The 17,309-nt window shown below is 35.1% G+C and overlaps 1 protein-coding gene and 1 long non-coding RNA gene across 7 annotated transcripts in view; one reads left to right on the top strand and one right to left on the bottom strand.

Moving 5' to 3' along the window:
* The window catches only part of LINGO2 (leucine rich repeat and Ig domain containing 2), a 478,753-nt gene that overhangs the window by 137,963 nt on the left and 323,481 nt on the right, over positions 1-17,309 (top strand). The gene's annotated exons all lie outside the window — the stretch shown is intronic.
* Positions 1-17,309, bottom strand: part of LOC135291322 (uncharacterized) — a 44,568-nt gene that overhangs the window by 911 nt on the left and 26,348 nt on the right. Inside the window, exon 2 of the long non-coding RNA XR_010354121.1 lies at positions 211-304. This is a non-coding gene — a long non-coding RNA (uncharacterized LOC135291322). The remainder of the gene's footprint in view (positions 1-210; positions 305-17,309) is intronic.

Genomic DNA, 17,309 nt, shown 5'->3' with positions numbered 1-17,309 from the left:
AGGTACTGCACCAAAAAGAAATAGCTGGCTGGGTTTGGTAGGGTTTTTTTAGATAACTGTAATAGAGGCATTTGTCTAGTAAGAAAAGTTTTGCTTCAGTCCTGTATAACTGGGCAACTAATAATTCTTACCTGATTTCATTTTTCTGTGTTTAATAAGGGCAATGAAGAAGTGGTAAAATTAGGGCACGATACTTGTAGGGTAATATACCTGGTGTTTGAAAGAATGAAGTCAAAGGAAGCATTGCACTCTGGTCTTGGCTTCCTATTTGATTCACATTTTAGATTTTCTAATGACATCCAAACTGGAAAAAAGAGAAAAAAAAAAGAAATAAACACAAAAAAACCAAACTAACAAAAACCAAAAAAGAAACCAACCAAACAAAAAAGAAAACCCAGAAAAAAACCAACAAAAAATACAAACAAAAAACCTACCAAACTAAAACAATAAAATTTCAGTACACCTAGCCCCAAATTACATTCTCTTGCTCCATCTTACAGTAAATGCTTATTGTTTTACCTGATTATCACATAATCTGGTGATGTCATTTTTTTGCCAATTAAATGTTTTATGGCTAGAGGGTGAGAAGCAGGAAAAATGCCAGCAATATTTGCATTCGATTTCCTCATTAATATTGGAAATTTTTTTATATTTCATATAATCTCCCATGTTCAGGCAGAGTGTTTCTTCTGGTTTTTATATGGTCAGTATTGCACATGGTATCTGTGGGAATGCAGTGTAATAAAATTAGAGCCACAACTGGAATAATAGATATGTAATATGTATACCACAATGATTAGTTGTACTCTGCAGCCAAGGTCTGCTTCCTTTTAATTGCCATTTGGGGTAATTTTCATCCCACATTAAAGGCAATTGTTTATCCACAACAACATCTGTAAATCTACTTATGAACAAACTGCAGCAGTTTTACTGAATCTGTAGTACCCCTTTGTAACAAACTTTTGCTTGTGATAGTATCTACCTTTATTATGGCCTAAGCTAGACAGGTAGGAGTATATTCAAGAATAAGTACTGTAGTGGTAGGGCTTATCTTTACAAATGATGTAATTTTTTGAAAAGAAGGTCAGGAATGTATTCTGCTGTATTTCTCAGAACATATTCAGAGATACTGTTGTGGGTTTTTTGCTAAGGTACTGAAGGATCAGTATTAAGCCAGATCTGCACTGATTAGCTTGGTTTGCAGTCTTGCAAGAAGATTTACTAGCTGTCTGTACATATGATATTAGTCCAGGCATTTTAACGTCATGTGTGTTTTAGTGAATTTGGAATCCCAGTTTTAACCTGTGTATTCCCTTCAGTCGTCCTGCCCTCTGTCGCTCTTTTTAGTTAATTTAGACAAACCTACCAGACTATTCACTCATAATTTAAGAAATGGCAACTGTCTCTACTCTAGGGTTATTCTTCTCCTTTGTTTGATAAATGCTTGCTGTCATGGCTCAGTAAGGTATGAGCTGCAGTTTTTTAATTTTAGCAGTTTGTGTTTGTTGAAGATGCTAGGCTTGCCCTTCCAAATATTCCCACTTGATTTATTGACTTTCATTAATTTCTTGCATAATTCTGTGATCAGCCATGTGGCCATCATTAACACTCATTGGACACATAGTTGAGTGGAAATTTTTTTTTAAGAGAGGAAAACTCAATTTAACCTTTTTTCAATTAACTTGACAGTTGCATAGATGGCACTAGATAGATTCAAATTTTAAAAAATTGCTTCTGTAGATATATTGTCATTATTTTTTGAAGTTTGCACATGTTGAGTTTTTTTCACATAAAGAGACCTATTTGTTCTCAATTTCCTGTAGGGACGTTTGCATCTGAGATTTTAGTTTTAAAAAAGTACATGGAACAAACTGAAGAAACACAAAGTGACTCATTAATAGAGGTACAGCAGTTTGACAAAGTCCATTATTAATAATAATTCCCATTAGAAAGAGGAATAGAGGTCTACCCATTTTCCTTGTAACTTTTAACTGTATATATATTTATAAAACTCTTGAGGTCTAAGTACATTTAGTTGAAGTTGTGCAGCATAGCTGGATGAAAGATTTTCATGTTTCATCATTACTTGGTTGTTTTGTTCCTTCTATATGAAGAACAATATGTCCCCTTATGCTTTTCCCAAGTCACTTAAAACACCTTTTTGGTTAAAATAATTCAACCCTTTTTCACCTTTTGGCCAATATATGTTCTTTGGGCCTGGCATAAAATCCCATTTCTTTGTTTGGAATTCTTGTCATTTACAAATCTTTTTTTTGAGAGAGGGAAAGGTATTAGGAAACATCATTATCTGTTCTGTCCTATATATTTAATTTCTGTGTTTAGGCAATCAAATAGCTTGTTCTTTTTTGCTGGAAGTGTGCACAGAAGCACGTGCTTTCAATGGTCTTTGAACAGTAACTAGTAGTAACATCTCTTTACAGTTTTATTAACTGGTTGTTTCATTCAGCATATCATTCTTAGACTGACTTTTTGTTCATAGACAGTGTGAGAAAAAATAAAGGAATCTTTGATTATAGAAGGTTTGTGGTTGATAGCCATAGTCTATTTTTTAAAATGCTATGCCACACAACTAGAAACCTTTGACATTTGCTGCCATTCATTCCAGGGAAGAGGTTATACAACTAAAAGGGTTGAACAAAATGGGGTTATATTCAAAGTTAGTAGTGGAACAAAGAGAGTTAAAGATCTGAACCCTCTAAATGAAGTCCTGTGGTAGGTTAGTAAAGTTAGCCTTTTTTTTTTCAGTAACAGTTTTACGCGATAGACAGCAAAATTGTTTGTCTGCTCAGTATGTTACCGTGGTACCCTTTCAGAATTTCTTAGCCCAGCCACAGATAAACTTTTAGCACTTGGCACAGGCTAATACATCCAGCCACATGACAAGTTTCAGCAACCAAAACATTGCAAAATGTACAGCAAAAGGAAATGAGAGCATAAAAATATGACAAAAATATCCTCTGCAGCTGTAGGACAATGATTAGCTTATTCTGTTGAGAAAGGAAAGATTTCTTATTTCAAATTCAATACTCTTTAATGTCTCAGACCAAGCCAAGGATTAACAGCCAAGTGAGGAGAGTTCTGGTTGGACATGCTACTAGAAATTTTTTTGAAGATGGTCAGGTTTAATGTACTGAAATATAATACTGGAAGTGAAGTTCTGCCTTTCTTACATGCTATCAGTGATCATAAACTAGAGATGGCAAAAAAATGTATACAAAGGGGCAAACAAATAATTTAGTCTTGATGAACATCAAAAAATTCTAATTCAGCAGCTACATTTTAAGACAAAATAAGGAAGAAATATTGGTTTTCTCATGTCTCAAAACTCAGGAAGGTACTTTGTTTATCTTATGCCTTATAAATGGATGATAAGAGGAAAGATGGCAAAACAGGAATCCACATTACTGATTCTCTCTAGGAAGCTGGTTGAGGCTATCAAGAATTAGCAGATTTTGTTGCTAAAGATAAATGTCCATCTCACTCATCGGTATCAAGCTCTTGATTAATGGGGAGTTTCATCTTCTACTTTTGATGGTTTTGATATTATTCTAGCAGAGTAACTCTTTAACAAGAGGAACCTGGGCTCTGTGCTTCATTGCAGAGCTACAGTAGTCCAAACTTTAGCTTTCTAAAGCCAAAGCTTTATTTATGTTTATAAAGTGGTGAGTTTTTTGGTTTTGTTTTTTTGGGTTTTTTTTTAGAGTTAAAATAGGACAAAAGTAGAATTTGTTCATGTAAGTCATAATATGTACTCTGTCTATAGCACATCTGTATAGCTGCCTTTGGGAGCAAGAAAAAAACTTTTCCACTAAGGTATCCCTCATTTCTATAGTCAGTCAGAAAAAGCAGAATGAAATCAAACTACATCACAATTTTTATAATATATTAATAAAACAAAGTGTAACTGTACATGTAAGGAACTAGTTGAACAAATTTCTGGGTGAAATAGCTTAGTCAGTCAAGTAAGGGGTAAGTACAGCTAATTTGGGTTAAGGGAAAGTGATTGGTGGATGACTCTGAGGTCTCTTTGGATTGTACTTTTCTCTGAGTCACCCCAAATGAAAAAAAAAAAAAAATTCTCCCTTTCAGGAGGATATTCTCAACTAGAGAAACACTGGAATAACCCAAGAAATGTAAGTATTTTAATTGGAGAATTTATTCTGACATACATATCTCTTAAATTGAGTAGAGAATTGCAGTAGTAGTTCTTATGTTTTTTTATGTACTAAAATTGTGATTCTGCTTCTGTGTATGTAGTTATAACCAGTAGAGTATTGTAAATGGAGAAACCTTTCAAACTTAGTCCATGAAATTTGGATTATCTCTGTTTTTTCTCTTGCTTGAAATTGTGCAAATGAAACATTTGCTTTAGAAAACACCTTTAGTACTATTGGCAAAATGTGTTAACATGAGGATTAAAGGAATAATAGAAATAAATACAAAATAATCATTCTTTGAAACAATAGTAATAATACTATAAAGAGACAAGACAATCCCTTAAAGTATATAACACTAATCTTATTTTGTACAATGAACTAGAGAGTATTTTGTGCAAAGATGTTAAGACAGTATTTATGCATGCTGAGAGGTTTCAGTAGAATTCTTCATTGTCTTCATTTTCTAAAATTCTGTGCAGATTGAATTTTCTTAGTAATTGTCCAATGTATACCAATCCAGATTGAGACCTGGGTAATGTCTGCCTTTCTATCTAGCATCCTGGTGATTGCAGTGACTTTATTAGACCAGTGTGAGAAGAAAAAATGTTGGGCTTTTAGGTTTGCTGGTGGCTTCAGAGCCACATACAGCTGCAACATTTTTCTGCCAAAAAAATGCCACGTAAATATAAAGGTAAGCCTTTTAATGCTTTGATGAGACAAAGTAGGAGTGTTTTCTGCATATTTTAAATGGAAGAAGAGAAAATCTGGAGATACAGAAACCAGATTCACTGAGTTTTCGTTGGTTTTCTGTCATTATCAATTTCCATGGCTCTCCATTTACTTATAAAAATTTCTCTCTGAAAGTGAACCAGAGTTGCCCAGTCTCCTAACATTAATAGGCGATGGTATCTACTCTGTTCAGTGAAGAGATGCCAGACATTGGAGATTTTCACTGGATCACAGAGAGGCTTGTCTTTCCAAGACAGATTAGCTGAAATGTTTCCAGTGACAGCTCAGCCATTTGAGAAATTTTAAATTAAGAAAGAATTAGGAATAACAGAAGTCTTCTCTTGGATCCATCATCTATTTACTTGTTCCGAAGCATCACAAATTTCAGGATCTTATGGTGAAAACCAACAATACACAATAATATCACTATAGCTGGGACTGTCTCTGTACCTCACCTTACAAATAGCCCTTAGGAACCATGCAATTGCATGGAGTTAATCTGCTTACCAGTTTCAATTCTACATGGTTTGCATGAACTGGAACAACTAAGTCCACCTGTATCTTAGCTTTTACCAATAGCCAAGGTTTAACTGGTTGAACATAAGCTGATTCAGGTTTGTCTGCATTTTTGTGGAGACACTGAATGTCCTTACACCAAAAATCACAATGTGCTCTCTAGGACCCTGGTTAGTCTGGGGTTTCAGTTGCCTCCTTATGATCCTAGTTAACAGAGTTGTCTGTAGTGTGACAGAAACACTGACACTGAAAACGCATAGGGTCTTCTGGGGAAGAGACTAGAAAAAACTGCAATATAAATTCACCCTTTAAGAAACTTCTGTACTATTCTTTTCAAGAGGTGCACCATAAAAGACCAGAGTCCACCAAAAAAGAGTACAGAGAAGGGCAAAAATGTGGAACATCTTTTGTATGAAGAGACAGTTATTCATTAATCTGAAAAAAAAGCAAGTCAATGAGATATGATCTAGATGTCCTGTAAATCTGAATGGTGTGAAGGCTAGGAGAGTATTACTATTCTCTGTTTCCCACAGCACAAAACCACAAAACCATCAAAGAGTATTTTTGGATACAGTATTCAGAATTAATAAAAGTTCTTACTTCTATCATGTATTATATGCCCTATTCTAATGTAAGTAAGGCTTTATGTTAAAAAAAAAAAATTGTCATCGTGTCCAGTGCAGACAGACAAAATTGCTGCTGTTTCAAATAAATTATTTTACCTTTACAGGTTTTCCAGAGTTCACATGTTTTAGTCTTTATGTCCATGGGGTGGAAATGAATATCCTGTGTCTGCCTTCCTTCTTGCCACAAGTTATATGTTGAGGTGTTTTTTAAGTTTCCAGTTAATGTCAAATGTAACTCTGAAATATCAAGAGCACTAGGAAATTGAGCTCTTACAGTCAGATTTCATTTATAATTTTACAGCACCTGCTGAACTGTTTTAGTGCTGCCTGATTCAATATGACAAGTGCTAGGTGGCTGACAGTCCTCCCAGAAAACATATCCCACCTCACTCAATAGTTCTTGGGTATGTGATAGGAATGTATTGGTGTATATACCTACTTTCTGATAGGGAAGAATTGGATTAGAATACAAAAAAAATTATTGAGATGGTCATAGTAGTTCGTATGACTGAGTTTTCTGGATTGTATGCAGTCAGAAGCTCAGACGAACAGACTGACACTTCAGATATGTAATATTTTCACCTGGATTTAACACCTTCTTCAGCATGAATCTGTCATCAAGTGGTGTCTGGCCCTTTAATGGACTTACAGTTTTTAGGTTGAGCAATTCCTTAAATGTCAAGTTTTCTCTTTTTAATGAAGCATCATGTGCAAAACTTTCAGTTGCTATAAAAACTAATTTTATTTTCCTGTGATACAAGCACACAAAATCCTTTAAAATACCCTCAGCTCCAAGAGTAGCACTGTCTTGGCTGTTGTAATCTGGTCAGCCTTTTCCACTTTTCCACTCAGCAAAATTCTCTTCTGGTAAAAAATTTTAATCTGATTTTTCACATCTATGGAATGCATGTCTACACAGTTCTCTTTGTTGGATCACATCTGTGTATTGCCATATAATTATTCATGTGAGTGTGTATATATACATATATACATATACATATATATATATATGCAAAGATACTGCATATATGTTTGTCATGTATGTATTAATGTGCTTGTGTTTACAGAGCTTTATAAAGGTTTACATATAGCTAAGATGAACTATAATACAACTGCAAATAGTAAGAGAGCAGTGATATCATGGCACTTTTATTTTGGCCACCAATACACACAGGTGTTCATGTAATGATAATTAGCATAAAGACCATATTTTATATCTTTATTTTTTATGACGTCTGCACCTTTGTTCTTTAAGTTATTGTTGTTCAAAGTCAACCCTTTTTATAAACAAAGAGGCAAATATAACTTATTTAAAGGAATAACATTCTGGAATTATTTTTTATCATTAGCAGATTTTTCTGGATTTGCAACCTGGACCCTCTATGTACTCTATCAGTACAACAGTTGTGGTGAATGAATTAATGGATTACTTAGGTGTTGGTAATACCTGTATATCTTCATTAATCTTTGACACTGGTGCCGTAATGTAGGTCACTTGTTTTAGCATAGAAATCCTAAAAGCTCCACAAACACTGATGAGAGCTCATTAAATGCAATAGCCTTGCAGATGGGGGATGTCAAAAAGGAAATACAGAAATTTATGCGCCGTGGTCACATAAAAGAGCTGAATTGTGCTACATGTTACTAAAAGTAAAAAAGATTCCGCAGAAGTTTGTGAATGTCCATGTGTCTGTTTTCTAAATTTATACTCTAAAATCAGGTTATCCTTGACCCCATTACCATTTTGATTTGGAACTTTCATCTTTATTTGGGTTTGTTGTGAATAAAGGACAAAACACAGTAATGGGTACTATTTTTTAAAAAAACAGAACACTAACCTTATCCATTACCCTTCTTCTGTGAAAAGAGAAAGTGTAACCTGAGTATCATCAAGAATTAGACTCAATTTGACCTATTTCTTGGTCTTGTTTGGAGATTTCATATAATTTGCAGTCTTCATGATCAGTCTTCATGTCTCTACAATTTTGAAAAATATAGCATTAATATCTCATTTTAGTAGATTAGAATGGAAATCAAGAAGAGATATGTTTGCAGATTTTTTTCTGTAGTGAACAAAATACTTGGCCAAGAACGGAATTAAATTTTTTTATTCAGTTTATATGAGGTTATATTATATTTTTTAGTATTTTAGTGTTTTTTTCTTGACAGTGGGGGAATTATTAGATTCCTTTGTCCGTTTGCTATTGTAAATACAACTGCAAAACTAGGAAATGTCAGGAGTGTTAAGCAATTGTACACATTTATATTCAAAATTTTTAATTTTTTTTTTAAAGTAACAGTAATTTGTATTTGAGCAGCTTGGTCTTGCCTGACCCTACACTGATTGAACCCCTGTAAATATGAAAATTGGCTGCATTTCTATCACTCTTTGACCTCTGTTAAGATATCCTGTGAGGCATATTTCAAACTTCAATCTTTTGCCTTTCTGTCAGCCCAAATCAAAATCAACTTGTGTAGAGGGTTTCAGAAAAGAGTGGAAAGTTATTACTTTGTGGACAAACAATGGCAAAGCTGCTTTACTGCTTTTTAGTATCTAGTTAAGCATGTTCAACATATTTATTTACAGAAGCTTAGTCACTCAATGAGCTCATGCATTTCCATAACACGTAAAAGAATCTATAGATCTTATTCATTGCATCCAGGACGTGACAATGTAGTAGAGATAGCTGGAATAAAAAGAAATGTATTAGCATTTAATTAGAGAATGCTGGAAAGAACAAAAAGCCTGGCTTCTGGCTCTAACTGACTATCATCCTTAATTCAGAGTGATAATATTTGTGAAAGGTTATCCTTGGCGTTTGCATTTGAATTTGTGTTTCAATTTAAGGTTTTCTTTGTAATGGGCTTCCTCTGCTCCTATATATAATATTTTTCTTTAAAGACCTTCAAGTGCTCAGTATTCTTAAGCCTGTATTTAACCTTACTTCTTTCTCTTTTTTTTTTAGCAATGAATAGTTTCTTCCTAAAACTATTACTGGTTGTTTCTGCTTAAATACAGTAATCTAGGTTTTTAAAACTCTTATGTTGCCATTTCAATCTTTCGTCAGGTATACCCTTTACTTTCTTTGGTCTAGCTGTTCTTTGCTTCTGTATATGAGAGACATGTCATTCTTTTCCTTGTATACTCATTCTTTATACTTTTATGACATAGAATTACCAGTTGCCTTCTTCTAGTTTTCAGCGTGCCTCAGTTTACTGACGCCATAATTGGCAGGCTCATGCAAGTTCAGGATCATCTTCTCATCTTATTTTCATAATTTCTTAAAGAAGCAGGATCTCAGACTGGTTTCCTGTATAATTTTTCCTGTGGTCCCATAAAACACATGATTTTCACTCGCTTGTAGATACAGGAACATGTTTATGACTAGCAAATATTTAGCAAGATCGTTGCATTTCAAAGATTGGGAGTAAGCTTGCTGCATTTCTAAGACTGAGATAATTGTTTTGTGTGGTTTCCAAAGTCTTCTGTGTGTCTAAAATTTAATGGTCTATAAATGAAAGAGACAGTACTTTTGTGGACAGCAAATTAACTTTGAGTTGGCTTACTATAAAACATGAAAGTTTAAACCAAAGAAATAAGTAGCAATAAGTGAGATAAACAATGTGTAGGGTTTTGTTTTTGTTTTTTTTTGTGAAAATGGCATCATGATGTTGTAAAAAGTGTGTGGATGCAGCCTGTTAACTTTGTGAATACAATTTTTTCTTTAGTTATAGCTCTTTTCCTTCAGATCTTGTTCATAGAAGACATTAGAACAGTCTTCTGTTTTCAGTTAGTTTATTATAAAAGTTTGAAATGGTTAATTATGAGACACAGAATTGTACTGTACTTTGAATCTGAATAAATGACATCTTCTTTTTCTAACTTAACCCGTGAATTTTGAACAAAAGCCAAATTTATGTCTCCTAGGAGGACCTGGACAATCTGTGGGGCAGAGCTTGGTAATAGAATAAAGTCATGTCCACCTAGCATTCTTTCTCTTTCTGGTTGCATTTTCACTGGAGTGAGTATATCATCCTCAGCATTGTGATAGCTGGGATTTGATAGCCAGTAATTAGAACAGCACACAGGTACAGAAGACTGGAGTCCCAAGGCAGAACACTCTGAGCTTTGCAGTCTCAAGCATCAGAACCCAAGAACAGTTCCCAACGTGTCAGTACATTTACTTAGTTCTTTTGGGACTTCCAATACTTTTGTAGTTTTATTTCTGTGGTACTAAACACATTGCTTTGACTTTGAGTCAGGTGCTTACTGTGCTGCAAGAATTTGGGGTTTTGTCTGGAATTTGATTTCTGCCAAGAAAACCCCAAACAATGCCACACTTCTGTTTCTGCCAAAAGTTACTAATCTGCTGAGAAATTGATACCTAATGGATTGTAACATTGCAGGACATTCAGGATGATGGAGACTTCAGGAGGCTTCTAGTCTAACACTCTGTGCTTAGCAGACTCAGCTGTGGATCAGGGCAAATTGCTCAGGGTTTTATTCTGTGGCAGCAGGAAATGCTCTCCCTGCCTAGGGCAGGGCTGCCCTTTGTACCTGCCATGGTCATCTGAGGGTCCCCTTGGCCTCTTCATCTCACCACCTGTACAGAAGGCCTGGCAGCATGCATATGGGCCTGTCTGCTGTCCCAGTTTGGTGGCTCCCGCAAACCTGACAGGATGAACTTGGTCACCTTTCCAGGTCACAGACAGAGACGTAACACAGAACCAACTCCAGGGCAGCTCCTGTGGGATCACATAGGACACCAGCCTACAGGAAGGTATGACCCAGTGGCCATCCCATCTGGGCCAACCATTCAATCCATATCTACTCCACTGGTGGGACATGCACGCCATATCCAGCTTGTCTACATGGACATTGTAGGAAGGTGTTGACTCCTTGCTGGAGTCAACCTAAAGAGTAGCTTCTGCCTTCTCTACATCTGCAAATTCCATCATTTATAACAGAAGGTATCCAGCTGGTTTACACATTAATAACTTTTGGTCAAACCACCACGATTCCCCATCACCTTTTTCTCTTTTGTATCCCAGAATGTGCTTCTAAAGGATCAACTCCTTGATTGTCCCAGGGATCAAAGTAAAGCTTGTAGTTAACCAGATTACTTTCTCCCTATAGACAGAGATCTCCTAAGACTCCCAGAAACCTACAAGACTTTTCTTGAAGAATGGCCTTGCAAGAACATCAGCCAGCTTCTTTAGCACAGCTGAGTGCAACCCATGAGTTTATTTAGAGCTCACAGTAATTATGGGTTCATCCTCCTCTGGTCATTATCCTTAATCTTGAATCCTATCCTTAAGTACAGAGAAAACCCTCATTTATGAAACCCAGAGAAAAGTCATTCCTACTTTAAGCCAAGCTTATCTGCCTCTGTATGAGAGCCTTATGTCTTGGTGCCGTCACAATGAGAGCCATCTTCATCTCATTATCTTCCCTGTCTATCTTTACTGTAAGTTTTTACTCATTCACTGCCTCCTTCATTCATGTGACTTTTCCCTCCATATCCCAGTCACTGCAGTTTTGTTTCCATCCATGTGTAGTTGTGTGCCTGCCCTGGAGTGGGAGCCTGACATCCTGAATCTGGTGGTGTGGAATCTTTTGCTCCCATTTCCAAGCACCCCTTTCTTTTCATTAGAAACATAATTTCTTTACTAGTCTCTGGGTTGTCATCTCTCTTCCCCATTACTTCTGTTTAAAAGATTTCTCAGTGTGATTTAATCTTTCCTCAGAAATCGTACTTTCCACACTGTTAATACCAAGGAGACATTTGGGTTTTATACGGTTACTTCCCTTCTACGAGAAGATATTGTTCCCCACCTTAAGTATTGCCTATGGCTTTTGAAGTCATGATGCCACTCTGTGTACAGCAGCATTATTTGGATTTTAGAGCAGATGTACACTTAGTAGAGGAAGAAGGACTGTGACTAGTTGTTTATAGTTGATAAAACATGGCAATCATTTCCTGAAAACATTCTGATTTTGTCATATTTTTCTGATTATAATCTTGAAATTCTTAACCTATCATTACTGTATGAATTTCTAATACATTATGTAGGTGTTTGCATTTGTATTCTCCTGTCTGGAAGTTTGTTTTCATAGTTTAATATTTTTATTTCTTTACTTTTTTCCTCATAAAATAGAATATAAATATGTGTAAGCTCTTATTAAGAATTGATATGTATAAATGTAAACTTATATGAATAATTTTAATGGTTTTGTAGTTTGACTTGTCATCATTGCTATGATATTCTCTTTTTTTTTCCATATATATTCATTCACACTGTTCCTTTCATAAATAGCAAATCTCATGAACAGGTGTAATGAGTTAATTCTCAATATACAGCCATGCTAGGGATGAAAATTTTAATTTTGCAACTATATTTACAGAAATCCAGTGCCAAGTACTATGATTAAAATTTTTCAATGCCTTGGTATGTCAGACAATTTTTCAGTTAAATGTCCTGGCTTACTCAGAGACTGTCAGTAGAAATCATTCTAGTCACCTAGCTGTCCCTACAAAATTACCAGGTTATGCATGCTTTTATTTTAGGTCACCAGTTTCAGAACATCTTTAACATTTCAGACTTCAGTCTGGTGGCCAATCTTACTAGCATGTCAAAATGACTGTATCATAACTGTGGAACCTTGGTGGGTTTTGGCATTAACAAAGTGTTTTTAGTGAAAGTTTGAGTTGTTTTAAAGACAACCCCATTTTGTTTTTTTAATCCCACTTTGACATTGCAGTTACAGAAAAGGAACAGAAGGAAAGATTTCCAGATAACATTTTAGATTTTAGTTACAATGTCTTCAGCTAAGTCAGGAAGATCTCTTAGAATTAAATCCCTGACAGAGAAGATTACGCTCATAATGCTGGAATCAACTTCCAGCTGAAATAATCACACAAACTGATATTGCATGTGCATTTGTGAGTTCATGTGTTTGAGCTCAGCCTCCACACTGTCTTACCGATTGGCAAAAATTTTCACATAATTCGCACACACACTCACAGTTACAGACAAGACCTGTTGAAAAGCCATTTTTACCCCGAAGATTTAATGATATGAAATTTTACCCTGAAAATTTTGTAATATGAAATCAGAAAATGTGTTCCTGATCATAAGAAGAGGATAAAGATTCACTGTTAGAAGACTGCTGAGAGGAAGAAATATATATATATATATATATATATATATATATATGTGTGTGTGTGTGTGTGTAATCTAAATAGTTTGTTAACAGATGAAAAATACATAGAATTATTTCTAGTTCTAATAGTGTGCTCTTTGTCATCAATTTTTTCATGAATGGAATAGCTTATTTCAGGCAATAAATTGTTCCCACACTCTCTGTTATAAGTATTCCTCCAGGTGTACTGTTCTCAAACACATTTTTATGGCCCCATAGGAGTTAGGATATATTTCTGTTACTTGGATGAATGCATAGAGTAGGTCCTTGAATAATGTTCCCTGTATGAATTATGAATTGAGAACTTCCTTTCTGCTGTATTTGCTGAAAAGGGCAGACATTTCTTTTGACAACCATTCCTGTGAGCCAGCAGAAATCTGCAGAAAGTGATTGCAGATAGAATGTAAAAATGTGACTCAATTAAAAAAAAGAGACTGAATTATAATAGAAATAACTTTCGCTATGACTATTAGTAGTTGTCATTACCATGTTAGATGAGTTAGCCAAATTTGTCATAGGGTCTACAGAAGGACCTACACCATCAACATAGTCTTCAAGGATGTAGTGCTATCGAAAATGTTCTCCCCAAATGTTTGCAGAAGGCATCAAAATGGGAGGCATGATCAACACACTGGAGGGAAGTGATGTCATCCAGAGGACCCCTTCAGGTCTGAGAGAGGGCCTGTGCAATTCTCTTGAAGTTCAAAAAGGGCAAGTGCAAAGTCCTGCACCTGGGTCAGGGTAACCCCCAGTATCAGTGTGGGCCGAGGGACAAAGGGACTCAGGGAGTGGCACTGCTGAGAAGGACTTGGGGTGCTGGTGGGTGAGAGGCTGGACATGACCCAGCCATGGGCACTCTCAGCCCAGAAAGCCAAATGTGTCCTGGGCTGCATCCAAAGCAGCGTGGGCAGCAGGGGAGGGAGGGGATTCTGCCCCTCTGCTCTGCTCTGCTGAGAGCCCACCTGGAACCTGCACCCAGCTCTGGGGTCCCAGCTCAGCAAGGGCATGCACCAGTAAGAACAGATCCAGTGAAGGGCCATGGAAATAATGATCAGAGGCCTGAAGAAGCTCTTCTATGAGAACAGTTTGAAAAAGTTGAATGACTGACCGTGGAGAAGAGGAGCCTCCAAGAAAACATAATTGCAATCTTTCAGTACTTAACAGGGATTTATAGGAATAATGAATATCTCAAAGTAGCCATGCATCAGGACTGCCTATTGGTGTTCATTTTTCTTCCTTTGTTCTGTAAGATGTTAACAGAGTAACTGTACTTGTTTGAGCCCCTCCCTCCTTAACAGCAGATGTAAAAAACTGGAAAGGAAACTAGAGGCAAGGGAGGGAAGGTGTGTGTTATGGTGTGCGTACTCTCCTGGAAAGGAACTATGAATTAAAACTCAATCACTTACTCTCACTGTTCTTTATCTTTATCTTTATCTTACAGATTTAATGTGTTTTTTTAATAACATAAAGCTGCTTTATAAGTCAACTTAAGCATCAAAATATGCTTCTTTTGAATATATTTATCTTTTCCCTGCAATAGACACCACAGTTCTGATATAAAATATCCTAAGCCCATACCAACTGTTTTATATAGACCTACATGTTTTGTAGAGAATGATCTCAGACAGTATTCTGTTGCTCATTATGAAGCCAAAGAAGATTATTCTTAAAACTGTAGAAAGAAATTGAGTCTCTGAGTTCTTTTTGCAAGCACACAGAACTTGAAGCTTTAAAAACTTTTTTTCTTTTTTGCTTCCCATTAAAACGTTTTCAGAAAGCTTTCTTTATTTTGGGCTATCGGGGGCTTTCAAGCATGATTGGAATTCTGTACAGCATCATGGTTCTGATTTGCATGTCCTCTTAGAGACACTATTCAACTGTAAATTAATTATTGAAAATAATGGGACTCTATAATTAAGGTTTGGAAAAATTCAGTAAGATTATTTTCGATTATATTTTAAACATTTTTTATATTGAATGAACTTGCTTGAAAAAGGAGGTTGTATTTTTCTGTGCCTAAATTTCTGAGTCATTAATAAACTCTTAATAAGGTGCTGAAGTGTCTATTTATATTGTGACTCTGAAAAATATAACTATGAAAAGTTAATAATTTCTTACCTAAGTGTTCTACTTCTTATCGTAGTTGATATGAACCAGCAACAGCACTGTTTTTTAGGTTTTTTTAGGACAGAAAGATAGTCTTGACTGTCAATTGTCTGTCACTGAGTTTCAGTTAATTTCTGATTCTTCTATAAAATGTGGGGAAGTCAATCATAATTTTTTAGCCTTGCTAACAAGTAAAAGAATATATAAAATAAAAGAATGGCCATATTTTGCCTAAATCATTACATGTTGATGTAACTATTTTTATTAATCACAGGAAAATAAGTTATTTTGTAAATTTAATTTACAAAATATGTTATTTTGTAAATTTAATTATTACTTTGCTTTTAACACAGATGTCTGAAACATACTGGAAGTATTATTAGCTTTTCAGACATAGGGATAGAAAATACAGCAGCAGCATAAAAAGCCACTTATTTTTACATATGCAAATGTTGAGCAGACGGCTTAGCTTCTTCTCTGTGATGGTTTTACGCCTTCTGGGTTTGACACTGTTCAGGTATAAAGACTATACCATACACATCACATAGATATACCATCCTTCATTTTCACTCCACGCCTGACAAGAAACTTATACATAAATAATATTAGTAAATTATTATTAATAAATTAGTTATTTATTGGTTTTCAGTCTCAAAAACATAAATGTATTGTTAAAATCTCTTGTACTCATTTTTTTATAGAAGGCTAGGCAACAAAACTGATGGTTTTATAGAAAAGTACTAAGCCAACTAACATACTTGCATCGAGGAATGCCATTTAGCAATTCTTTACTTAAAATTTTTGTTGTGATTCAAGTTGATCATGGACACTAAATGTTGTCCTTAAGTAGTGAGAAATGGAAGATGTAGAGACTACTAGTCTATTCCCCAGATGTTCCAAGTATCCAAAAACCCTATTGACTCTCAAACAAAGGGTGCAGAAAGTAGCTTTGCAAAGTTTCTTGAAATAGCTGTCATACGTTATCTCTTCCAGGGATACAACTGCATATCTTGTTACAACAATGAAACCAATAAGCTTAATATTTTTTAAGGAAATCACTAATTTTCCTTGTCCTGACTGCAGCCATTAAATTCTTCCTTACACAGTGTTTCTTTCTCCCCTGTTCAGTCAGCCCTTAGACACCCACAACATCTAGATGCTCTTAAATGAAAAATTGGTTTATATACCCATTCCTGCTTCCAGTTGTAAGCTTTCTGAGGCAGGAATGTTATTAAAGATAATCGGGTCCATCTACTTTTATAGGGAAACCAAATGGCTAAGTTAAAAGACAACATTAATGGGGAATACCATCTACTACATCTTATATTAAGATGCCTTATTCTGTGCCTAGTGTTGGAAACTCTTATTTTAGACTGCTGAATTCATTCCAGAAAATAAAAAATGTACTAAAGGTGCAGGTAAATGGAAGAAAATATTCACATGATTTGGAGAAAATTTAGCAAATGGTGGGAAAAAAGTTTTAACATACAAATCATATCGCTTAAGGAGGAATAGTTCTTAATTTTATTAAACTTAATATTTTTGTTCCTTTTTTTAATTTGAAAATTTGAATAGTGGTTTTCACATATTTTTCAAATAAATATAGTCACAGCTAAAATATTCCTTAAAAATTCCAGTCCCTGAAGTTATGTAATGTAAAGTGTGCATTTCTGCTGTGAAGATAAATCTTTCTCAAATTACTTGGTTGGAAATTTTTAGGTAAGGAGTAATTTTTGTCAAATCAAAATAACTCTTTCTTGAAAAAATTAAAATATATCAATTCATTTCATCATTATTCTTAGCTTTCTATGATAAAATTTAAATTGAATATTTATTCATTGTAATTGGAATCAAAAGGCTTTAATTCACTGAGTTAAAATTAACTTTTCTTTTGACTTACCTAGAGGTTAATTTTTATTTCCCTGCATGGGGGTGATGGCTCATAAGAGA

The sequence above is a fragment of the Passer domesticus genome, chromosome Z, assembly GCF_036417665.1.
Source record: "Passer domesticus isolate bPasDom1 chromosome Z, bPasDom1.hap1, whole genome shotgun sequence".
Lineage (NCBI taxonomy): Eukaryota > Metazoa > Chordata > Aves > Passeriformes > Passeridae > Passer > Passer domesticus.
This window is presented reverse-complemented; position numbering and strand designations above follow the sequence as displayed.